This window comes from Bactrocera neohumeralis, chromosome 5 (genome assembly GCF_024586455.1).
Source record: "Bactrocera neohumeralis isolate Rockhampton chromosome 5, APGP_CSIRO_Bneo_wtdbg2-racon-allhic-juicebox.fasta_v2, whole genome shotgun sequence".
NCBI lineage: Eukaryota > Metazoa > Arthropoda > Insecta > Diptera > Tephritidae > Bactrocera > Bactrocera neohumeralis.
This window is the reverse complement of record NC_065922.1, coordinates 17,405,233-17,430,763: the sequence shown is the minus strand read 5'-3', so window position 1 is coordinate 17,430,763 and position 25,531 is coordinate 17,405,233. Positions and strand designations below refer to the sequence as shown.

At 34.8% G+C, this 25,531-nt stretch overlaps 1 protein-coding gene across 9 annotated transcripts in view; it reads left to right on the top strand.

Moving 5' to 3' along the window:
* Positions 1-25,531, top strand: part of LOC126760676 (partitioning defective 3 homolog) — a 174,517-nt gene that overhangs the window by 86,331 nt on the left and 62,655 nt on the right. For 5 of the 9 annotated variants that reach the window (XM_050476502.1, XM_050476501.1, XM_050476496.1 and 2 more), the window contains exon 1: positions 23,336-24,178. The exons of 3 other annotated variants lie outside the window; for them this stretch is intronic. The gene's annotated coding sequence lies outside the window, so the exon portion shown is untranslated. Of the gene's footprint in view, positions 1-23,333; positions 24,179-25,531 lie in introns of those variants that run through there. One more of the 9 variants, XM_050476503.1, reaches the window with a different exon arrangement.

The following is a 25,531-nucleotide window of genomic DNA, read 5'->3' as shown; positions in this document are numbered from 1 at the left end:
TCTCTCTGTATGTATAGGAAAGATCATCCACTAATAACAGCTATTAAAATGGCCGGTATACAAATTATTGGCAACTATATCCAAAAATATTATTTTTAATGGGTTCCTCTCAACGCACAACAACAATTGAGACAAATTATTTTTTTTTTCAATATTACGAAGCTTTACAAATCGTGTTGTTATATCATATGAGACACTCTGTAGTCGCACATGCGCCATCTATTGGTTAAAAGTGGCAGTTTTGTTTGCATGTATTCGTGTGCACAACCTCATACGACTAGTCGTAACGCGACTTCGTGTCTTAAGCCATCGTCGCGACATCTATGAGTGAATTTTAAAGCCATTTCATATAACAAGTTCCACCGTTAGATATTGTAATTTATTTTAGGATCGTATTTAATAATAATGGGTTGTTTAATAAATTTGTTTGAGAAATATATATATTTGCTTTAAAATATTTTATGCAAAATACATTCCTGGTTTTGAAATTAGCACATCAAATGAAAAGCTCTTTCAGTGGTTGTCTCTGTGTTTGTGTGTTTTTATACCCTGAACAGAGTATATTAAGTTTGCACGAAGTTTGTAACGCCCAGAAGGAAGCGTCGGTGACTCTATAAAGTATGTATATAAATGATCAGTATGTTGAGCTGAGTCGATCTGTCTGTCCGTCCGTCCGTCTGTATATATACGAACTAGTCCCTCAGTTTTTAAGATATCGTTTTGAAATTTTGCAAACGTCATTTTCTCTTCAAGAAGCTGCTAATTTGTCGGAACTGCCGATATCGGACCACTATAACATATAGCTGCCATACAAACTGAACGATCGGAATCAAGTTCTTGTATGGAAAACTTTCACATTTGACAAGATATATTCACGAAATATTATTTTCTAAAGCAAAATGTAATCTCCGAAAAAATTGTTCAGATTACTTTTCTATAAAAACAACGAAAAAAAGTTCTTGTAATCTCCGAAAATATATTCACGAAATTTGATCGATTTTTTTTTATAATAGCAACAACGTAATCTCCGAAAAAATTGTTCAGATCGGTTAACTATAGCATATAGCTGCCATACAAACTGAACGATCGGAAAAAAGTTCTTGTATGGAAAACTTTTGCATTTGACAAGATATATTCACGAAATTTGGCACAGATTATTTTCTAAAGCAACAATGTAATCTCCGAAAAAATTGTTCAGATCGGATTACTATAGCATATAGCTGCCATAAAAACTGAACACATAGTTACTAAAAGAAATGCACCTGTGAAGGGTATATTGGCTTCGATGCAGCCGAAGTTAAGGTTTTTTCTTGTTTTTGTTTTGCTAATGTTCTAAGAGCTTTGGGACCGGGAACTTTGCCGATTACTCCGTGGTAAAATCATACTTCTCTCGAAATCGTAAGAATGCATGCTTTCTCGGTTGTTTTCTGAGGCTTAGTCAGCTGTTGAACCTACCTATACAACACATTTGTGCTTCGAAAAATATTTTTTTAAGTATTTCCATTTAAAGATTTTGATTTACGAATGCCGAAACTTCATATATTACTCTTCAACTATGTAATGTGTTCTCTTTCTCAATTCCTCCTTTCTAATTTGCGTGACTATAATTATTCATTAATATGCTGCTGTTTTTTTTGTACACCACTGTTGTTGTTTTTACATTGAACATAAGTATGTATGTGTATAAACTTGTTTGCTTGATTTTGCTTTTGTTTCGCTTCAATTTCTCTCATTTGGTTTCCACCTTCGGTTTCCAGTAGTTGCGCTCATCATTTCTATAACTGCCATTTAATTTATTTTGCATGATTTGTGGTTATGGCACTGTGATTTTCTAAACATCCATACATACAAACTTATATGGACTAACTTCCGGTCATTAGAAGCGTTGTTGGTTTTGTTCGGCGAAATGATTTTATTTGTTGAGGGCGGTGTTAATGTCGGTCATAGTTTATATTTTTGTGTTGCTACTTATTCGACTAGGATGAACTGATGGTCACTCACATACTACATATGCATTTAACAAAACATATGTTGATACCTGCATATACATTTTTGTAGCATGTACTATATATACCTTTTCTTTCATATTTTTTCATTGCCGAAAGAGTTTGGGTATTTAAAAGGGATATATCTAAGGTGATAGTATTTTAATTGCAGGAAAACTGTGAAGGGAAACTTGCAACCTAAAATTGATTCCAGATATTCCAGTTACATAACTGTATGTACATAGATTTTGAGTCGTCTGTTCGGTAGGATGATGCAACTCTGAGGACTGCGGTGCCGTGCACTCTGGCCATTACCTTATGCCGGTTTTCCTTTTTAAGCATATTTGCCCAGATTTCAGCTCCGTATATTAGAACGCTGATTGTCGTAGACATTAGGAGCTTTCTCTTTTCCTAGCTGGGGCCTCCTGTATTGGCCATTAGTCTGCTGAGCTGGGAGGTGATTTCGGCTGCCTTTCCTGCGGCGTGATGGATTTGCACCCAGAAGGTTAGTCTGGGATCCAGTCTTAAGCCTAACTAGTTTACTGCTTCTTGTATCCTAAGAATATCGGTAGACGTTTGGGTACTTATATCGAGAGGTATGGGCTTATGTGCTTATTTGGTAGCTCTGTTTTTCCGTAGCGAGATGGAGGTTCGGAGATCGAGCCATGCTTTCGTTCGTATCATGACCTGATTAAGCTTTCTTCGCGTTTCTTTTGTATCTCTTGATGTAATTTCTGCTGCAATATCGTCCGCGTAGCCAATTAAGTACGATTCGTCTGGCATTTCGCCTCGTAGTTAATGTTCTGAGCCTAGAATGAATCCTTGCGTTGCTCCTGACGTGACCGCTATCTGTCGTGTTCCCTCTCTTGACATAGCTTTTCTGTTGCTAAGGTAACTCCGCATTACAGCGTAGTCGGGGATTTCAAGCTTTTTTCGAGAACGTTGATCATATCCACCAATCTAGCATTGTTGAAGGCGTTTCGGACATCTAAAGTCGCTAGCAACACTATTCTTGTGTATTTATGCCATCAATGCTGTGCGGCTTCAACATTTCAATGACCCTTAAGTTGATCTGCCGGGCCTAAAGCCGTATTGTCTAGCGGAAAGTCCTCCAGCTTCGTTGATAACCGCATGGAGTCTGGGTTTCAGTAAAAAGGGCTTGAAAAAGAGCAATAAATAAACAAATAAGTCATATAACCGAAACCCCTAAGCCAGTATAAAAGTAAAAAATCAAACCCTAAAAAAAATATTTAAAATGTATGTACCATGCGTTACATGTTTACCTACATAAATATATTTCAAACAAGACTAAAACAACAAAAACGATTTTTTATATATATAAGTATGAATACATACCCTACAGAGTATACTAAAATAAGCTAAAATTCAATAGAGAAGAAAAATGCACTTAAAAATCACTGCCTCACTGAGCTGAATGAGCGTCTTCAAGTACGCGTCAGTAATATATCCAAAGTGCTCTCAACGCTGTCAGAGCGCATCGCAAAGCTTTGTATGTAATTGAGCTGTCATGCTGCGACAAGATCCTTCACAGCGAGCGAAATGCGCAGCCATCAACGAATACCAACATTAACGAGTGTACATACATACATATGTACATAATCGGTGTATATATGTACATATTAGTGTATATTTATTTTTGTGTGGGTTCAAGCAGCCATTACATTTTCTTTCTCTGCAAATCGTTTCGAACCTTATTTTAAAACAGAAATGCTTTCCAGAGGTTTTTGCTAATATCTTGCTTCTCTTTCATGCCAGGAATAAAATTACGCTCATTTTCAAAAAAATAAAAATTCAAATAAATTGTTTTAAATTGCAGCCTTGCAGCTGCACATCTTTCACTTCCGGTTTAAATCAATCAAAGTCTTTGAGCGAACAACAAGTACTCTGAATATCTTGTTTATACCTTGAAAATTTCCTTTATTTCAATTCCAATTTTCCAATTGTAACTTGGCATTTGCATTCATCAAGTTATATAACTTGTTTGCCACATTGGCTTGCCACTACACACACTTTTGGTTGTCACTTGCCACATGCCACTTGCCACTTGGCGCTTGCGAAATTAGTGATTGGCGTTGCGGACACTAATTGCTTGATGTGTTGTTGTTGTTGTTGCTAATGCTACGCATTGTCGCCTTCAGCAGACGCATGCATATAACATTTACCATTTCCGCTTGAGTAATAGCAGACACCTACTGCATGTGTGTGTGTGTTAGCTTGTAGTCAAGGCCAAGTTTACGGCGAAAATCGGCAAAGTAAAGCAAGCAAAATTGTTGGTTTTTCATATGCATATGTGTATGTTACAAGATAATATACATACATATGTATATAGTACGTGAAACCATTTTATATACTTAGAGCTGCGTATTTTTTCTTTGGATTTTATTATTTTGATGTAAGAGCCAGTTCATTTTCATTATAGCAGTATCAACGGCAATAATTTTAAAGGGGCTTAACTGGAGAATTTCTTATAGAATTAAAAAAATAAATTTTATCAATATATTTATGTTTGTATACGCATATATTTAATACAAATGCTTTTGCAATGCTTCTTTGTAAATAAATAAAATAATCGGTTAGAGCAAGAAAGTTCAAAAAATATAAATAGAATTCCTAAAATATTTTTTTTTAAATAATTATAAAGTCTCCGAACAATTTTTTTACAACTGCAGAATTTTTGTTGGACAAAAAAATTTCAAAATTAAAACAAAATAATAAACAAATAAAATACAAGAATAAAAATAATAATGAAAAAAAAAAATAAAAAAAATAATAATGAAAAAAATTAAAAAAAAAAAATAATAATAAAAATAAATAACAAAAAACATTCTTATTAAAAATGAAGAAATTGTGTGGTTTATCATTAAAAAAAAATTTTGTTGTACAAAAAAATTTAGAAATTAAAAAAAAATAATAATAATTAAAAAACAAAAAATAAAACAAAAATAATAAAAAAATAATATAAAAAAATAAATAAAAAAAATAATATAAAAAAAGAATATAAAAAATAAAAAAATTCTTATTAACAATGAAGAAATTATATGTAATATAATTATAAAAATATCTAATGATTGGAAATTTTAACAATTTTCGTTGGACAAAAAAATTTAAAAATTAATACAAAATAATAAAATAAAATAAAAAAGATATATTAAAAAGAAAATAAAAAATAATTAAAAGAAGAGAAAAGAAAAAAATAAAAATATAAAAATATAAAAACACAATAAAAGAATAAAAAAGGAATAAAAAAATAATAAAACAATAATAAAAAATAAAAAAAATAAAAAATAAAAAAATATAATAAAAAATGTCTTATTAACAATAAAGAAATTATATTTTTTTACCAAACAAATAATTATTGGAAATTTTCAGCTCGGAAGTTTTTTATTTCCATATTTTATTACTTTTAAATTAACTTATAATGCACGAACGAAATTTAATGTTTTTTTTTTTAATTTTTTTTTTAAAATTTTTTTTTTTTAATTTTTTAATTTTTTTTTTTTTTTTTTTTTTTTTTTTTTTATTTTTTTTTTTTTTTTTTTTTTTTTTTTTTTTTTTTTTTTTTTTTTTAATTTTTTTTTTATTTTTTTTTTAATAAAATATAATTTTTGAAATTTTTTTTGCAATGTCTCTTAACCATAACAAAATTTTGTTCAACAATGTATGACACTATATAAAAATATATGGTATGGATATTCGTACGCACAAACGCATGCATTCAAACTGTTTTTCTTATTGTTGTTTGTGCATTTTTCCCCACCAACTTTATTTTAATTTTCAACTTGAACTTACTCTAATTATTTTGACTTTGAAAAGTTGTGATGTTGCAACAATATTTTGTGCGTTCAACGCATGCAAGTTGCTCCAAATAATTATTGTTGTTGTTGGAAACTTGATTTTCTATGTGCACTTGTAATTTTAATAGCGCTCATAAACGATTTTTTGACTGCATTTTGTAACATTTAAGTGAGTAAAAATTAAACTAGGCTAAATGTCAGCGCTCGTGTGCAGTGACATGTCACGCAATGTTAGGTGTGTGTATGAATATTTCACACATACATACATATACATATACATATGTGTAATAATATGAGACTATGAGAAATAGTTTTACAACAAAAAATAAAACAAGAAAAATTTGTAAAAATATAACAAAAAATAATAATAAAAAAAAAATAAAAAAAAACTAAAAAAAAAAAAAAAAAAAAAACTAGAAAAAAAATAAAAAATAATAATAATTTTGATTTAAATTTTGTATACATTAACTACAGAAAAGTAAGAGTTTATAGGTTTAGTTGAATATCTAATAGAGAATGGTAAGCGAAAGGCAAAATTTATTGTTTTTTTTGTATCTTATTATTAAAACTATATATATTCATACCTAACCGACCACTTACTCATGCACGTGTTACAATTTTATGCCTTTTATAAATTAAAGTAAACTGTTTAAATCGCCACAAGTGCTGACAGCACTTCCTCTCCACTCAGCGGTGGTCAGCCACTTTGCCACTCGTGTTACCTCCGAGTTCAAGCACCCAAGACTCCGAATGTATCAGTGCACACGCATATGTAACGAATATATAAAAGAAAAACATACAAAAACATACAAAAAAACATATATACTTAAATACATATAGACATATAGGTCAGCCGGAGTACATCAATTGCTGATCAGCTGGTCTTTAAGCCTATTTTAGACATTTATTTGTTGTTGCTTTTGCTACTACTCTACACTTTTTGCAAAGCTTTTGTCATCATCCATTCCCCCACTTCTCTCTTACGTTTAGCATTTCGGCGTTGTCTTCTAAAGTATTCTTGCTTTGGCGTTTATTCGCTGCTTAATGAGCTGCTTGGCCGGCGTAAATTGGTCAAAAGAGCGGCTCAATCAAAACAAAATAGAAAAAAATTAGGAAATCATAAAAATCACATACACAAGAAAAGTGTATTTGCTGTGCGTTGCCAGTGTTTCTTTATTTTATTTTATTATTTTTGTTTTGTATTTTTGTTTTCTGCTTCTCTTTCTCGCAAACTTTTTGTTCTTTATTGCTTATCTAAATTTAATGTTGCTCATTAGCGCTGAATTTCTTCTGCCGGCAGTCTATTTTCATTTAATGTTTTTTCTTCCCGTTTTATTTTTATTTTTTCAAAAAATATTGCTGATTCTCACCTAAGCACCTGAGTCGATTAGGCGATTTATTTATTTTTGTTGTTTGTTTTTATCGCTTTTTTTTAGCGAGCAAGCGGAAGTTGCTTTCGATACTTCTTTTTAATTTGCATCAATTGGAAATTGCGGGGTTTGTCTCACTGAGAATTAGGTTATTCTTAATTTCCAGAAGAGTAGACATTAATTTTTAAACCAATTAAATTTATTTCTATATAATTTTATTATTTTTTAATAAATAGATGCCAATAATATCTGTTGTGGCCGTAAGAAATATTAGCTTTAATGGGTTCTGTGAAATCCTACTTACATAAGACGTTGATTCCGGAGCCTTATATCATATTTGAGAAAAAAAATCAAAGAGAACAGAATACTCAGGCTAACGAATTTTAAACAAGGCAACTAACGATTGCAAATTACGGTGCAAATTACGGGAAATAAAAGATCAAGGAACAGCAGAATATCTATAGGAATCTGGATCTCACGCAAACAACTTACTTTTATATCTACAATTCCATTCTTCGACTCGACCACTACCAAAACTCCAAAACCTAATAAATCTTAGAACTGTTCTTCTTCATATCGTAAAATTAGTTTACTGGCGATCTTCTCTAAAGTTTTTGAAAAGATACTTTTAGAGAACATATTGCCGAAATATATTATCCGAACACCTGGTTTGGGTTGAGAAGAGAGCTTTGTTAAAATTATAACGAGTGCTTTCGAATGCAGGCAATACTGGGCAGGGGTTGTTTTAGATTGTTTAATATCTCATCGTTCAATAAAGTATAGCATCCAGGCTTACTTTATAAAATAAAAAAAATAGCTCCCAGCGCTAATACCTAGGACTTTATTAGAACAGAAGACTCACTTGGAAGCCACACATAAAAGAACAATTGAAGCAGCTCAAATTAAAAACAAAAAAATGTACTGGCTTTTAGGCCTGCGATCACAATTTAGTCTTGAAAATAAAGTTCGACTCTACAAGTCAATCCTTAAACTATTATAGACGTATGCAATGCAGTTATGGGGGACGGCGAGTACACCCAACATTGAAATCATCCAAAGATATCATTTTTTAGACTTTAAGAAGCATTGTATGTGCTCCTTGGTATATAAGCAACTTTAAATCTACAAAAGACTTGAAAACGAAATAAGCAAAGCCTGTCAAAGAAACCTAGATATACTTTCTTATCATGAAAACTTACTGGAAATAAATCTACAGGACAACAGTGTGAATGCAAATTATGTTATTGCAGAATATATTGATTAGTCTCAATGAATGATTGTCTTCAGCTAGATTGCATATTAAAAATATAGTAAAGAAAAAAGATCTTGTTTCAAGGAACCCTCTAAACGATTAACTTGAATGGTTTAAGGTTTACAAATGGACCAGAAAACCTTTAATGGTTCTACACATTATTCTTATAGACTATTATTTAAGGGGTCCCGGCGGTCTAGAATTAAAAAAAAATCGATTTTTTTTTGTTTGATAGTTCGAAAGTATAGTCCTTTAAGAATGTACTGTAAAATTTTTGGAAGGATATTATTTTAGCTTCTACAGCCGTTTTAGCAGGTAGCGCGCGGTCGAGGGGCTCAATGAATGGATGCTTTGTACGTCATTTATCTCAAAACTACTTTTTTCGGCGTGCCGTTGATGAAAAAAAAAACTATCCATCTGAATCACTTGAAATTTTAATATGGTGTTTATAAGATAAATGTCTATCGCTAGGACTACGATCAAATTTTAATTTTAAGAACTTCGATTTTTTTCGATCTAAAACTGGTAAAAATAGCTGTTTTCAGAATTGGAGCTTCAAAAGCGCGAAATTTTTTTAATTTTAATTTTTTTTTGGTTGTAGCTTTGGATAGCTGCACTCCTACTGATTAATAATTTATTTGGTTTTTATGTTTCAGATGTTCTGAAGAGTCAAAATCAACAACGGCACCGGGAGTAATTTTTTAAGATAGCTTTTTTTGGACGCCATTTTTAATATTGTTAAACATTTTTTTTATTTAACAAAAAAATATTTTTGTACTTTTCATAAGTGTATAAATAAACTGTAAAAATTTAAAATCGATTGCTCTTTTTCTAAACCTTGAAAACCTTAATTTGAGGGTTCGAGACCATCGGGACGCCTTAACACCCAGATAAGAACGTCGGAGATCCCATGTGTATACATACATACAAATGATCAAGGAGACGAGCTAAGTTGATTTAGCCACAACTGTGTTTTCGAGATATCAGTCTGAAATTTTGCACACAGCTTTTTCCCCCTAAGAACCAGATCATTTATCGAAATCGCTGACATTGTACCATTATAGCATATACTATCGCCCATACAAACTGACCGATAAATATCAAGTTCTTTTGTGGAAAATCCTTTTAATTTTCCCAAAGTTCATTGTCTGAGCAACGTTACAACGTCTCAACATATTGTTCAAATCGGAATAGCTACCATACAAAAATGTGTTCTAACGGTTATAAGACGGAATTTGAATTTTGAGGCAATAACTGCTTTAGTATCTAAATTTTTCGTAGAAATTTTTATTGCATTTATGTTTGTATTGCATATATTTCACATACATAATTTACATTATTTATTATTTTCTTTTTTTTCATTCGCTGTCCATTTTTTCTTTATTTTGATTTATTTCTTATGGTATTTCTTAATATCCTTTTATCTACCGCGTCGAATCTTCATTTCCCTCTGCATTGTTGTCTGCTACTGCGGCGCCTAAAGAAGCTCTTAAACAAAAAGACAGTAATTCCAACTTATTGTTATTGTTGTTGCTGCTGATGCAATTTTCTATAATCGTCTGCGCAGCGCATTAAATAAATTGCTTCAAAAATAGCTTGGCACTTTTCCTTTTTACTTGCAACAACAAGGCTAACAACAATCGAAATGCAAATTAAAACAATACCATGAACAATTTTGTTGTTGTTGTTGCGAATTACATTTTCTGCAGATTTTCATATAATTTTAATGCATTCATTTTATACTCTTGCAACATGTTGCCACAGAGTATCTGGTAATAGTATAGAGTTGTTTTGTTCACCTAACGGTTGTTTGTATCAGCTAGAACTAATGGTGTTAGAAATAGGGTTATATATACATATAAATGTCCAAATCCAACCATAACTGTTGAAGCCTCTAGGTACCGAATATGTGGACCGGAGTATCTATAGTTGACTTTTGACTGAAAATTTCGGTCGATGTGTGAGATATACAATTAAAATTCAGAGAAAATGCTTTCCTGACAATGGTAACTCTGTGTATTAAAAATGGGTTGAATCGGGTCAATACTTCCCTGAGCCCCCATATGCGTAATATAAAGCTTTTCGAACTTCCGGGTGACTCTATACTGGATATATCGACCAATATTTGAGTTATCTCAATGAAAGTTACGGGACGTATTTTGCTCACACAGTAAATCTTTGGGCCTAAAATAGTTACAATTAGGCGAAAACCTGACCTAGCCCCCATATAACCACTTATTATTAGGATTTTGGAACTTCCGGCTGGCCCTGCTCCATATGATTGGTGATTGAATGTGAGGTACCTTAAAGAAACCCAGGGAACATATGCCGAATATAGTATATAATTTATATAGAGTATATATGTACATACGAGTATAAAATTGCTTGAATTTCGATCCTCAGGTTGACGTTTTACACCATAAACTATTTCCCTGGCGCTGATTTTTGCAAGTTGCAAGAGTAAACTTAGCCCTTCCTTACCTCTTTGCATTGTTTTTTATTATACATATATTTTTTTGTTAACTGAATATTGTATTATTTATTGTTGTTGCCAAATTCATTGTAACTTCCAACGTCAGCTGACTTTTCGCGCACAAACTTTCCATGCAAAAATGCGAAACTCCACTAATTAGCATGTGAAATATAGTAAATACACGTCGTGCTGCAGCTGTGCAACTGCATACATATATACATTCATTCAGACATACGTGTATGTGTGTGTGTTTCGACAATATTTATTTTCCGCTGCATTTCCAGGTATGATTAGCGGCTCTCGAGCGGCATACTTTTGTCTTGTGGTTAGCCAGCTGCTGAAAATTAACACTTCTTTCCTTATATATACATACATACATACAATGTTGTTAGTATGAGTTATCAGCCAGATTTCCATTGCACATGCGCAAGGTGTTTAATTTGCCTCGCAAGCGCATTCAACATTTCTTGCTTGTATTTCTCGTATTCGGTGAGGATTTATCTCTGTTGCTTTTGCAAGCTGTAATTTCATGAATTTATGCTTTCGCGCTCGCTCCAAATTTACGGTAAATTACAGAGATTTATGCAAACTAGGAAAATGCCAGCAGATATTTAGTTTCATTGTGAAAATTTTGTGGAAAAAAATGGAATTTGTGTTGTGACTTACTTTTTTCAATATTTTTGTGGTCACAATCTGGCTGAGTTTTTTTGACAATTTTCTTTCAGTTTTTTATAATTGAATCTCTATTTTACATTTTTACTAAAATAATGTTTTCGACACCAGAATTTATTATCAACATATTACCTGTGGAAATTTTATAACCAGATGAGCTCGAACGTCCACTTTTGGGCTCAGATTTAGTTAAGCAGACATCTATAAGTTCTCTGTAAATCCTCATAACGTTTTCAATGAATTCTATGGCAAGTCATGTGTGAAAGACTGGGGGTTAGTGCAATCTCAAAATTTGCTTATAGCACAAGATCGTTCTATCCTGGAAGCAAAACTGTTGAACAATCACAATCAGAATCGTTGATTTGGTCCGGCTACCACTAAATCTAAAGTTGCACCATATCTTCCAAATGAGTGAGTTTTCAGTGTATCTAAAACTTAAGTTCACAGTATGGAATCTTGCTTTCCCATTTTTCAATATAATGTTCCACAAATTTGAACTTAAGCATAATGAAGAACTCCATCCTGTAATTATCTTAGCAATTTAAAATCGCTAATTTCATTTAGCTTAGAGTTTACTGATCATTTATTTTGCGAATTAGTCAAATTGCCTGAAAATATACTTGGATGAAAAATCCGGATCGATTATGGTCACGTAGAACAGGCTGTCATGGAAACAGGCAGCATTCACTATAGGCGGTCGTGGAGTCAAAATCACCACTTATCGCCTGAGTTGTCTTGAAAAATTCACTTAATCTTCGTACACTTAGGTTAAGTTAGATGGCTGATCAAAGATCGCACATGGACTGCTATATGTAGTCCTTTGTGAAGCCATAGAAAAGAAGAACTCCTGTTTTTCAACTTATAAATTAGCAAAGCGCTTAGTAGCCAATACAAAATTGCACAGACATTTAATTTCCATTCCCGCCAGTTCGGTGGAATGTCGGAAGGTATGCGCTCACTCTCTTCTATTTAAGTCTTGACCTCCGAAACGCGGGAGAGTCAAGAGTTAAGTTGTTTCCACCTCATCTTCTTCCATACAAGTTCTTCCTTACAGCTTCTACAGATGGCTTACGATAGAATTCCCGTATTGCGTGGACCCCAATAGGGCAATGGTCTGTTAAATGCCCCACAACTAGGACTAGATCTCTTGCTATAATCTTGGGCAAAAAAAGCTTTTGCGACAGCCGATGGTGGCCCAGTGCTGGCAAAGTTTCCGCGAAGCCCAGCTATCTAGTAGTAGAACACAACTGTATGGCCTGCCACAAAGACACTCGGTGGTATTGATAGCGAGGTTAGGCACTCCTTAACCAGCCCTTCGTCAACTTGCTTTCTAAATATTGTACGTAGCACGTAAAACTTCTACTTACGACGTGAAATGCTTAAAAAAATTTCTACATGCAAAAGTCCTTACATGATACCAACTACCTCTTTGCGCTCAGGCCAACTTATCCAAGACCTCCCCTCTTGCTCTATTTATCGACTCCTCTGAAGCAGCATAGGTTTTCCGTTAAATGACGGCGTTAATGCCAATCCTACCTTCTGGAACTGGAACTGTTGATTTTCTCAAGCTTCACTTCCATTGATTTTTTTTTTGCCAGCAAAATCCCTTGCCCCAGGTTGTCACATGTACCAGTTATTTGGTGCCAGGTTCGCACAATAAGATTAATTTGTAAGGACCTCCCAACCAAGCCTTCGGAGCTTCTAACGAAACACTATTGTTGTGTATGATTTGGCGTTGTCCTGATGGAACACAATTCTTCACCTACATATGTGCCACAGATTCCCACTTATGGGCAATTGCTTCCTTCAGACAATTCTGTTGTTGATAGTTCGGTTTAGGATCAGCTACTAGTAGAAGATTTCCTGTCAATCCCACCAAACAAATGGCAAAACCTTCTTGACAATTCTGGCTTGGCCTACGTTTGCGTCGGCTCGATTCGATCACGATTTTTTTCGCTAGACGTTGTCGTAAGTGACCTACTTTTTACCAGCAGTATCGATCGGCTTTAGAAATGGGTCGATTTGTTTGCGATTCTGCAGCGATTCGTAGATAAAAATTCGGTCTCTGAGTTTTTTTGCGTTTACTCGTGTGGTGCCCATACATCGAGTTACTTTTTGTATCCAGCCTCATTTAAATAGTCCCAAATACTTAGTTTTTGTGCAATGCTTGGTACCTGGGCTATCGAAACATCGACTTGACAATTTATATATATTATAAAGTTTCCTGACCGCTCATATACAAGACGAAACACAGGTTACTAAAGACTTCTTTTGGAAAAATAATGGATTTATTTTTACTAAAACTTATTTTACATATTCCAAAACATATTCCCGAGCAATTTTTGAGCGATTGTGGCATTATTTTTAATGAAAAATGGTTATTACTATGGTACATTGTCGGATGTGGTTTAACTTAAAAATTTTCGTTTAAAATAGCATATGACTCTGGTGTGGGAGCTTAAAAAATATATTCAATTTTAGAAAATGATTTAACAAAAACCTGAATTTGAATTGTGAAAATACATAAGAGAGGTAGTTCACAATTCAAATTCAGGTCTTGTTAAATCATTTTCTGCTCCTGCACCTGTCGCCATGCTTACATAAAAACTGCATTCAATAAATGATTTACTCGATTAGCGTGGAAAAATCAATTTGTATTTGCTTGTGATTGCTGAAAAAGATCGATAACGTTGTATTTATTACAATTTGCTGGAATTTCTAACATAATACCTGTCTGTCTGTCTATCTGTCTAGACCAGTCAAACGCGTTTATTCAAATGCACATTATCCACAAGTGTCATATATGCATTAGGGTGGTACTTAGAATATTAATGAAGGTCAGTTTTTAGTGATTTCTGTACAGGAATCATTATTAGCCTGGAAGAAGTTATTATATAACATTTTGGTCTCTATTGAGATATATGGTATATAATTAAGGTGTTTCGGAATTTTATATTTTTGAGTGTGATTAGCGCTAATTTCGGGTTTTACTAAAAATGCGAACGTTTTCGGTCACAAGTTAAAAAAAATATATATAATGGAGTCAAAGTTCAGATAACTTTGAGCGTCTAAATATTCTATTTTTGAGTAAAATTATGTCGAATTTTGGTCAAAAGTTCCAAAAAAATTGCTGGGGTCAAAGTTCAAGTTGTTTTGTTTGTCTTAATTTTATACTTTTGACAAAAATTATGACCGATTTTGGTCATAAGTTAGAAAAAATTTACTAGTGTTAAAATCCTAAGTATTTTGAGTGTCTTAATTATATATTTTTGACCGATTTTTGTCCTAAGTTCAAAAAAAATTACTGGGTTAAAGTTCAGTTATTTTTGACTAAAATTTTTACCATTTTTGGGATAAGGCTCAAGTTTGGGTCAAAGTTCAGGTAACTTTAAGTGTCGAAATCTTCTATTTTTGACTTAAATTACAACAAATTCTGGTCATAAGTTCGGAAAAAATTACTGGGGTCAAAGTTCAAATTGTTTTAAGGGTATTAATTTTATATTTTTGACCGATTTTGGTCAGAAGTTCAAAAAAAAAAACTTACTGGGGTCAAAGTTCAAATGACTTTAGTGCCGAGATTTTCACAGAAATAGACATTTCCGCTTATAATGCTCAAAAAGAGTTAAACAAGTAATTTTTGAAGTCTTCATAGGGTGATCCAAAATTTTGACACCCACGTGACAGGTCCTAATTGTCTTTCATCGCTACCAAAATGTATATCTCTTGTGTTCTGATTATTATTTTTGTCTAAATTAAATTTTTTTTTCACAAAAAATGCACCTCCCACATTTTTAAGAACCACCCTAATCTATCTTCAATATTTAATGTTTGAAAAATATTAAAATTCCATTACAACTTTTAAAAGCGCTTGCTGTGTTGCGTGTTTACTTTTGATTTTCTTGTGCACTTGTGGCACGTTTAATAGCCACAGCATAGCTGAACTAGTCGCGCACTGTTGTTGTTGCTATTGTCATTGTTAGTGTTGTAGGTGCCTAAGAACAAGTTGCAAATTAAGTATTCAAAGCACGATTTCCGTCCTTGACATATTCCTGCTGTGCTGCAGAGCGCACTGAAAACCACATCTTTGTGTTTATGTGTGTGTGTGTGTGTGTGTGTGGAGACGACGCGCGCTTGAACGAGGCGACTACTAAGCTATTAAAATGACTAGATATAATGCTGGTGCGACGGCGCGCTGCTGCCACATGCAGACTGGCTCGCTGGTTTGGCGTGGCGCGAATCTCCGCCGCGCGTTGCATGCAACACAGCCGTATGCAGCAAGTGGCCGGTTGGCTGGCCGACCACCTGCAGTTTGCCAGCACCAACACCAGCACCAGCGCTTTACCGGCACTGCCACTGCCTCTGTTTGCAATGATGCCTTTGGCATGCAACGCGTTTATTTTTGCAATATTTTTTCCATTTTTTTCTATTTTTCTATATTTTTTTCTTGCATTTTCTTTATGCTTCAGCTACCGCATTTCTGCCACGCCAACAGCCGGTAGTCGTCTGCTTGGCCTTTTATTTCCAGCAGCTCCTGCGCGCAGCTATTTAACGATTGCAATATATTGCATTTCGCCATAGTCGCAAGTTGCCACAAAACGTTGCTGCAACCTTCTATGCCATAATGTCAGAATGCCACATTGACCATAAAATAAGTGTTGCTGACACATTATCATAGACGCATTTGTGTGCGCTCGCCATTGTTTATGTTGCAAGCATGGCAGTTCGCTCCACAACAACAGCACGCGGTTGGCAATGCGGCTGAATGTTGGTGGCGTATCATCAACACCTTCTGCCACTCAATGATCGCACTTCTTGGCTTTTATGCTTTCATGCGTTTGTGGCTACTCGTTTGTTGCCGCAAACTTTTGCCTGCAACTGCATATGTATTGATATGTATATGTAAATGTACATATGTATATGCGCAACCCGAGTTGCACTTCAAAAATGGCTTCTACTTTTCTAATGTTCCTATTGTAATAATTTTTTCTTCAGTTTTTTTTCATCAATGACAACAACAATTTACGCGCGCATTCATTGTTTGACCGTTTCGACACGCTCGAAAAATTTCTATGGCATCATTGTTGTTGGTGCTACTAGGAAGTTGCACTAAAATAACAGTTTTATTTCGAAATGGTTTCTGATAAATGAAATGAGATTAGCTGGAGTCCTTAGTTGTTTATATAAGAGAACGTCGAAAATTTCGGTACCTCGGTACGAAGTTCGAATTTTTTCGAACTCTTATAAAATTTGTATCTCAGCGCGTTTTGTTTTAAATTTTTTTTCAACTATATTTTTTAACCAGATTCTCTATGTTTACTTCCTTTAAGCCTATTAGAAAAATATACTACGTCTTCACATCTGAATTTATATTTTGTATTCCATACTCTGGTCACCCGACCTCCGAAAAATTGTATATTTCGGAGTTAAACTGCCAACTGAATCCTTACTCCTTACTTACTTCCTGGTCTTCCCATGGCGGCACTATAATACATTAAGAGCCGTTTGACCGGTTTTTTTCGTTAGTTAAAGCAACGAACCGATACAAATACGGGTCTGTACTATTTACGAAGAAGGATTGAAGGATTAGTCTAAATTTTGGTTTGTGAAAAAAGACGGACGCAAGACATTACACTTCATAATTGCTTAAAAATCGATGTGCATCGAAAATCTTATTTCTTTAATCATTACTTGAAAACAGTAAGAAGGTCGTGCGAAAATTTCAAGTTGATCGGTCCAGCCATTTGGAAGAAGCTCATCGACTTTGAAAACAGCGTTTCGGGTAGAACGCGTTTAAAGTTTTGGGAGCCGATCTTGCAAATATGTTCATTTATCCGAATATGTTCATAACTCCGAAACTGGAAGAACTTTAACTTTTCAGAGAATATTTTAAAATATACGTACGGTCGATTGGGAACAAGATAACAATTTGGACCTTGTTGCCGGAAATTTATAAATCCTTAAGTTCGTCGGTTCCAAAACTCCATGATGAAGATTGTCAGCAAATTTGCGTTCGTGATATGAATCAACTTAAACAACACAACACTTCCTTCTTGCCTGTTCCGCGTTTGGGTGGTTAAGACTTTAACACTTCAGGAATGAAAATGAAACACCTTTGTAAATTTATATTGGCTTTTCTAAGGCCTCACAAAGGTGCACGTGCGATCACCCATCTAACCTAACCTAATCCTTCTGTAAATTCATAAGGCTGGCAGTTCTCCTTTTGGAACGTCGTAAAATGGCGTTATCGTTTTCTGACGCCTTAACTACCACTCAAGTCCTTTCGTAATATGTAATTATTTTTATATGCTGAACAGGGTATATTCAGTTTGCCCAGAAGTTTGTAACATCAGAAAGAAACGTCAGAGTCCTTCAAGTGTATAAATAATTGATAAATATCTTTGCGAAATTTGGCATGGATTATTGTCTAAAGCAATAGTTCAATCATCGACCAAATTGTTTTGGGTCGGACCATTATAACAGGTCAATTGAAAAGTCCCCGCCCTGTCGAAGTAAAACACATTATTTAACAAAATTCATTTTTTATTGAACATAGTTTCCGTGAAAGGTGATAAACTATTTATAGCGACCCTCTAACTTTACTATTTTTGTAGTACTATTTGTCCTTTGCTTAAAAATAGTCCTCAGTTTCAGCGATCGCCCTTTAATTCGACGATAATTTCTTTCCAGCGAGCATTCGTTTGAGATGTGAGAACAGGAAATAGTCGCTGGGAGCCAGATCTAGAGAATATCGTGAATGCACAAGTAATTCGAAACCCAATTCATGAATTTTTTCTATCGCTTTCACTGACTTGTAACACGGTGATTGCCTAAGTGAAATAACACTTTCTTTCACGTCAAATGCCGCCGTTCTTAGGCGATTTCGTCCTTTAAACGGTCCAATTACGCTAAATAATAGTCGCTGTTGATGGTTCTTTTTTTTTCAAGGTAGTCAATAAAATTCATTCCATGCGCAGGCACTATCTTGCCTGTCGACAGTTTCGTCTTTCCTTTCTGTGCAGCTAATTCATCGTATGTAGTCCACTCGGATAACTGTCGATTGAACTTCGGAGTGAAATCGACGCAAAAACTGCTCCGAAGCATGAACTCATCGTTGTTTTTGGTCAAAAAGTAAGCTCGCGCGGCACCCACTTTGCACAGAGCTTTCTCATACCCAAATATTCGAGAATGATATGATGTACAAGTTCAGTTGAAAACTTTAGAATGTCTGCTATCTCGCACAACCTCACTTTACGGTCATTCAAAATAATTTTGTGAACTTTTTTCATATTTTCATCGGCAACAACCCCTTTTGAGTTGTATCGAAGACGTCCACTGCGTTCACCGTCTTCGGTGCTCATTTCACCACATCTAAACTTAACATACCAGTTCTTTATGGTTGATTTTTCTGAGCATTGTCCGGAAACTTGTCAAGTTTTTGTATCAACTGTATTTTTTCCCTTCAAACAGCAAAGCTTTATCAACACGCAATATTCCTTTTTATCAATTTTTTCACAATAACAAAAGTGGCTTCATTCAAAATGATATTATTCACAAACTAATGATCTGACAGCTGTCCAGTTAATATACACGCCTTTTGTAGGTTAGTATTTACTAAATATCTTCTTCTTCTTTATTGGCGTAGACGAGAGGTTTCTCATCTTAGGCTCATTTCTTCTTTACATTGGGAGTCTTTTTTTTACGTGGCGGGTCCCAAACCCAGCGCACAATCCTGGAGAGGGATGTTTCGCCTTCCTACTTTTCGCTCCAGACCGGAGGTCGTGAGCTGCTTGAGTGAATGGTGCTCAGAGAACTTTCCTAACTTGTGTAAACTTCTACACATGGGTCTATCCTCCTCATATGGATTGAATGCTAGTAGCGCCACCTTTGTGTCAGGCCAGAAACTTTTTAATTGACCTGCTAACATATGGCTACCATACAACGATTATTTTTCAAAAAAAAAAAAAAAACAATAGCTGTTTTGATTATAACGTATATTTGTTGTTGTCTGTTGCCATTGGTTCCTAAACTAAACTTTTTCATAAAGGTTCTTTAATTGCATGTCGCAATCGGTTCGTAGTCTCAACCATTTTTATACTTTATTTAACATACAATACAGCTAAAGACATTCTAAGCCACGCTCAATTTATTTTGCACAAAAAGAAAGAAGGGTTACCTCCTTCTCTGCATTCATAACTTCATAATGAGTGGTCAGTTTAACCAATGCGGCCGGAAGAGCAAAATATGCACTTGTGCCTCGACTAGTCGGTGCTAACCGCCGCTTCGGCAAGTGAGTTCCCAACCGTTGCGCCTTCTCCTGTTGCTTCTCTGCGCACCTTAGCAAGCCTCTTATACTCATTATAACAACAATGTATAGCGTGTATGCCTGCATATGCATATGTACTCTCGTTTGAGCCACCTTCTAATCGCCTCACTTGACTGACTGCATTTGTTCGTGTTTGCAATTTCGCGTTCGAAAAAAATTTGCATTACTCATGCATTTATGCAGCGCCCTCCTCCAAATTGCCAAGCGCTTAGAAGCGCTGAGTGCGAAGCGTAAGAGGGTGCGCTTGTTGTGTTTGGCTGCAAGCAATTTTGGCGGCATGTTGCAATCACCCCATCAGAGTTTCGAATTTATTTGAAGATTTTCCATTCAGGTGTCTCTAACTTACAAACTTGCATGTAGACTCTTAAATGTCTTTATAGTGTGTTTGTTGGTATTAGTGTGACTGTGTTTGTTTTTGATTTTGCTTTTTGCTCGATAATTGTGTTCTGCGGCGTGTTGTGCTGTCGGTTTCATGCGTTGCATGCATGCGCTTCTTGATTTCATATTTATTTCATTAATTCTTCTTCTTTTTTCACAATTAACTTGTAATTATTTCGTTTTCATTATTGCAAAAATATATTTTCCCTTCTTCCAATAATAGTTTGAGTGTGTTTTTTGCAATTTAATTGCATTTAATTTGGTCTGTGCGCCATGTTGGGTGCCCAAAGCAGTCGTGTCTACATTATAGTATAGTGGCTAGTTACTACCAAACCATACAAATAAATTCTAGTAATTAGTTTCTCTTTTTGTGCTCTGTTTTGCTCAATATTCTATTAGTTAAGAGAAAATTATACTCATTTTCTGTTCTATTAATTATTTGATTAACAGCTTGTTTAATTTTATTTTATTCTTCTTTCTATTTCCAGGTAAAATATAATAATAAATTTACGTTTGGAAAGAGATCATAATTTCTGGTATTATACATTATGACTTGGTAAGGTAATTATAAACATATGTATGTACATTGCACGTGATTCAATTTTTTTTATATATGACAGATTGTATAATCGCAGCGCTGGGAATTATTTTTTGTATTTGGTATTTAAACATTACTACGAAAGTTGATTAGAATATAAAGTTATTTTTAATTTTTGCTACTTTTTCAAACATAGAACAGTCCCAAAATCTCAATCGCTTTCAATTACTGAATAATCGATTAAGGTTGTGTGTTGAAACCACATGTTTCCGATATCACAAGCTTCAATTTCAGGCATCAAAAAGTCAGTTATCATGGCGCGATAACGGTCGCCATTGACGGTTACATGCTCACCGGTATCATTTTTGAAGAAATATTGACCGCAGACTTCACCGGCCCACAAACCACATCAAACCGTTATTTTGTCTGAATGAAATGGAAGCTCTTGAATCTCTTCAGGTTGCTCTTTGTCCCAAATGCGGTAATTTTCTTGTTTACGAGTACATACCCATTGAGTTAGAAATGGGCCTCATCGCTGCACAAAATTTGGCTCGAAAACCTCGGACATTCTTAAAACTTTTCAAGAGCCCATAGAGCGAAGCATTGTCGCTTGGGAAGGTCGAGCGGCTTCAGTTCTTGCACAAGCTGTATTTTGTACGTTTTCAATTTAAGATCTCGACGTAAAATGCGCCAAACCGTTCTATAATACAGTCCGAGTTGCTACGAACGGCGCCGAATCGACTCTCCATGGTCTTCGTGTATACTATCAGGTATGGCTGCTATATTTTCTTCACTGCAGGCAGGACGTGGTCTATTCGGTCGAATGTTGTCCAATAATGAATGCTAGGTTTCAAGACGGGTAATCCTCTTCTTTACTGGCGTAGACACCACTTACGCGATTATAGACTTTCGCTTTCTTTTCGCTACGTGGCGCCAATTGGAGATCCCAAGCGAAGCCAGGTCCTTCTCCACCTGGTCCTTCCAACCAACGGAGTGGAGGTCTTTCTCTTCCTCTGCTTCCCCCGGCGGGTACTGCAACGAACACTTTCAGAGTTTTTCGTCCATTCGGATAACATCACATAGCCAGCCTAGCCGTTGACGGGAATAATGAGTGACTTATAGAGTTTTGTTTTTGTTCGTCGAGACAGGACTTTACTTCTTAATTGCCTACTTAGTTCGAAGTAGCACCTCATGGCAAGAGATTTTCTGCGTTTGATTTCGAGGCAGACATTGTTGTTGGCGTTGATGCTGGTTCCAAGATAGACGATAATTTCGTCTACGTCTACGATTTCAAAGTTATGACTGTCAACAGTGACGTGAGAGCCAAGTCGCGAGTGCGACGACTGTTTGTTTGTTGACAAGAGATATTTCGTCTTGCCCTCGTACACTGCCAGACTCATTTTCTTTGCTTGCTTGTCCAGTCTGGAGAAAGCAGAACTAACGGCGCGGGTGTTGAGGCTAATGACATCAATATCATTGGCATACGTCATCAGCTGTACACTCTTATAAAAGATTGTACCTGCTCGATTAAGTTCTGTAGCTCGAATTATTTTCTCCAGTAGCAGATTGAAGAAGTCGCACGATAGGGAGTGGGCTTGTCTGAAACCTCATTTGAGATCGAAAGGCTCAAAGAGGTTCTTCCCGATCCTGACAGAGCTTTTGGTATTGCTTAACGTCAGTTCACACAGCCATAGCGACATAAAGGCAGCTCCTTTTCGTGCTGTCGAAAGCAGCTTTGAAATCGACGAAGAAGTGGTGTGTGTCGATTCTCTTTTTACGGGTCTTTTCCAAGATTTGGCGCATGGTGAATATGCTATGTTATCGGTTGTTGATTTTCCAGGTCTAAAGCCACACTGATAAGGTCCAATCAGTTTGTTGACGGTCGGCTTTAATCTTTCACACAGTACGCTCGATAGAATATTTCTACTAAACAAAAAATACAATTTCTGAGTACTAATTAGCAGCTTATGAAGTTCGCGGCAGTTTGAAAACCGCTGTAGTAAAGCCAAATCAGCTGTTTCTGTTGCTCTTAACACGCGCTCTTACTGTGACGCTCTGCCTTAAAATATTGCTCTTTCCACCTGCTTCGTGGCTTAATCATCGATCGCTGTTTACATTTTAATGCCAATAGCAAATACAAAAACAAAACAAACAACAGCAACACATCAACACCAAAGAAACAAAGGAAAGGCAATGCAAAAAGCATTTGAAAAAACACATTTAAGTAGAGCTATGTACACCTATGTGACTGTGTATGTGTGTAGCTGATATCCGCCGTTGGTGGAACACCTTCCGCTACTGCGATTCCCACTCTTCAACTTGCTATGGCTGGTGTTTTTGCTGTTGCCTCAGCTGTTGTTGACTGTTGTTGTGCTATCTGATTGTCTGTCTGTCTGCTGTTGGCCGTTTCGTTGCCTCTTTGTGGTGCGCATGTGTGTGTGTGTGTATTGCCTGTTGCGCTTTGGCTATTCGCTGGCAGCGCTGGCGCAGTGCTCCCAGCCAAGCTGCTTTTGCCGTCAAGTCAGTTTCAATTCGAACGCGCTCGCTTTCACAACGTCACCGAAACCGCGCTGTTGTTGTGTACGCGTGCGGTAAAACGACAACCGCAACAACAAAATAAAATTTAATTAAACCAAACAGCAGAGCAGCAATATTCAAAAGTTCAGCTGTGAATCGTGCAAAACGCGAAGAGAATGTGCAGCGCAAAAAATTTCAAAGAAAAAATTAATAAAAATAAAGCAAAAATCAACTAACGAAAATGCTGCCATTTCGCGTTTGTGGCTGGAACGTGACGCTTTTGTTGTTATTGTTGTTGTGGAAATACGAAAATTCCACGTTATCAAAGTGACTGTCGCGCGGCGCTGTTTTTATTATTTTCGTTTCGCGGTTTTATCTCTTCCACGTTGACAGCAGCACAATAACAACAACGCGCGCAGCTAAAAGAGACTGCGACGCCTGAACGACTGCCAACCGTGCAAATAACTTTTTGTTTACCTTTTTCGCACTTTTTATTCTTTTTTTAAATTTATTTTTTCGAAACGACGCAAAGAATTGCTAAAAAGCTTAGCATTAAGCAAAAATAATTTCAATAAAATTTGTGAAAAAATTAATTCAATGCTAAACCGGTGCGAATTGTGTGAATTATGCGGCATTTTGTTATTGTTGTATTGTTTGTGCACTAAATACAACAAATGAAACAACAAATGTAATTAACCTAAAAAAAAAATTTTACAAAAAGTGTACGTACTCGCATGAGTCTGTGTGTATGTCAGTATATGCAATTGCATTAATAAATAAAATCACAATACAACCCTGTGCATGTAGGTGGCTTGTTGTGTTTACAAAAAAGTGCAATAATTCTGGTGAATGCTGGTAAATTACGTTTTGTTTTGTTAAAACAAAAATTAATTTTTTTTGATGCGCCGCTTAAAGGGCGGCCGAAATTTATTTGAACCAGGTTTTCAAGTGCTGTGCGATTCAAATTTGATGTGGAATTATTGTTGCTGTTCAAAATATGGTCGACTGTATATAATTTGAGTTTCAAAATTATGATTGATTTTTTGTTTTTTTTTTTATTTTTTTTATTTTTTATTTAATTATTTATTTATTTTTTATATTTTTGTTGATATAAATTTTTAGAATTTTCTTATATAATTTTTTTTTTGAATTTTTGATTTTTGTATTATTTTTTTTTATATATTTTTTAATTTTTTTTTTTAATTTTTATAATTTTTTTTTATAGAGTTTCATTTGTTTACATTGCTTTAATTTTTGTATTGTGTTCTTTTATTTATTTTTATAATTTTTTCTGTGGTTTATGAGTAAAAAGATTCATTAGAAGCAGAAATCTAAAATAATGAAACAATTTTTTGTAAAATAAGACAAAAAATCTGAAGAAAAATGCAAAATTCTGTTAAGATAATATTCCTTGTCTTTGTTGTTATAAAACCAGCCTCACATCGGTTGCGTAGAACTAACTGTTAGGGAACGTTAAAAAATACTTTTAGGAAAATGTGTTTTTTTTTTTTATTTGTCGCTATCGTATTAGACTACGAAATATTTAGAGCCGAGGGGATTGAAATAATAATAATTTAAGGAGTTACATGTGTTTCCTCGGGTAAAAACAGCCTTTTTCAAAAAATTTTTTCTCATATAAAAATCAAATATTTTTTACAATTAACAAAGAAATTCTGAAATTGTTGGAACAAAATATTCTCAACTCGGCTATTGCGGCGCCATTTCCGGTGACTCCTCGGAAAAAAATGTGCACGCGTTGGCAGTACAACTACTTACAGGATCTTATAAAGTGAAAAAATACGTGTTTTAGTTAAAACCTAAATCTGAAACTTGGACGAAAGAAAAAAACTGAAAATTGGATTATTGGCAGACATTTTTACAAAAAATAAGAATTTCCGTGAAATTTTCGCAACATTTTTTTCAAATAGTTATAGTCGGAAAAAGAAATCCTTCATCCAAGTCTTTAAGAATGTATAAAATTTTATGAAGATCGGTTGGTAGTTCTCGAGAAGTCTTGCCAACCGACTTCAAAAACACAGTTTCGAGAAAAAAGCGTGTACAGGCGGCGCACTTAGCCTAGCTAGCCTTGAGCACACAAGTTCTCAAGGCTGTATCTCTGAAACTATTACTTGGATCAACTTGTAATTTTATGAGAATATTCTAGAGGTGCTGTAGAATTTTAATAAGACAATAAAAAAATCGATTTTC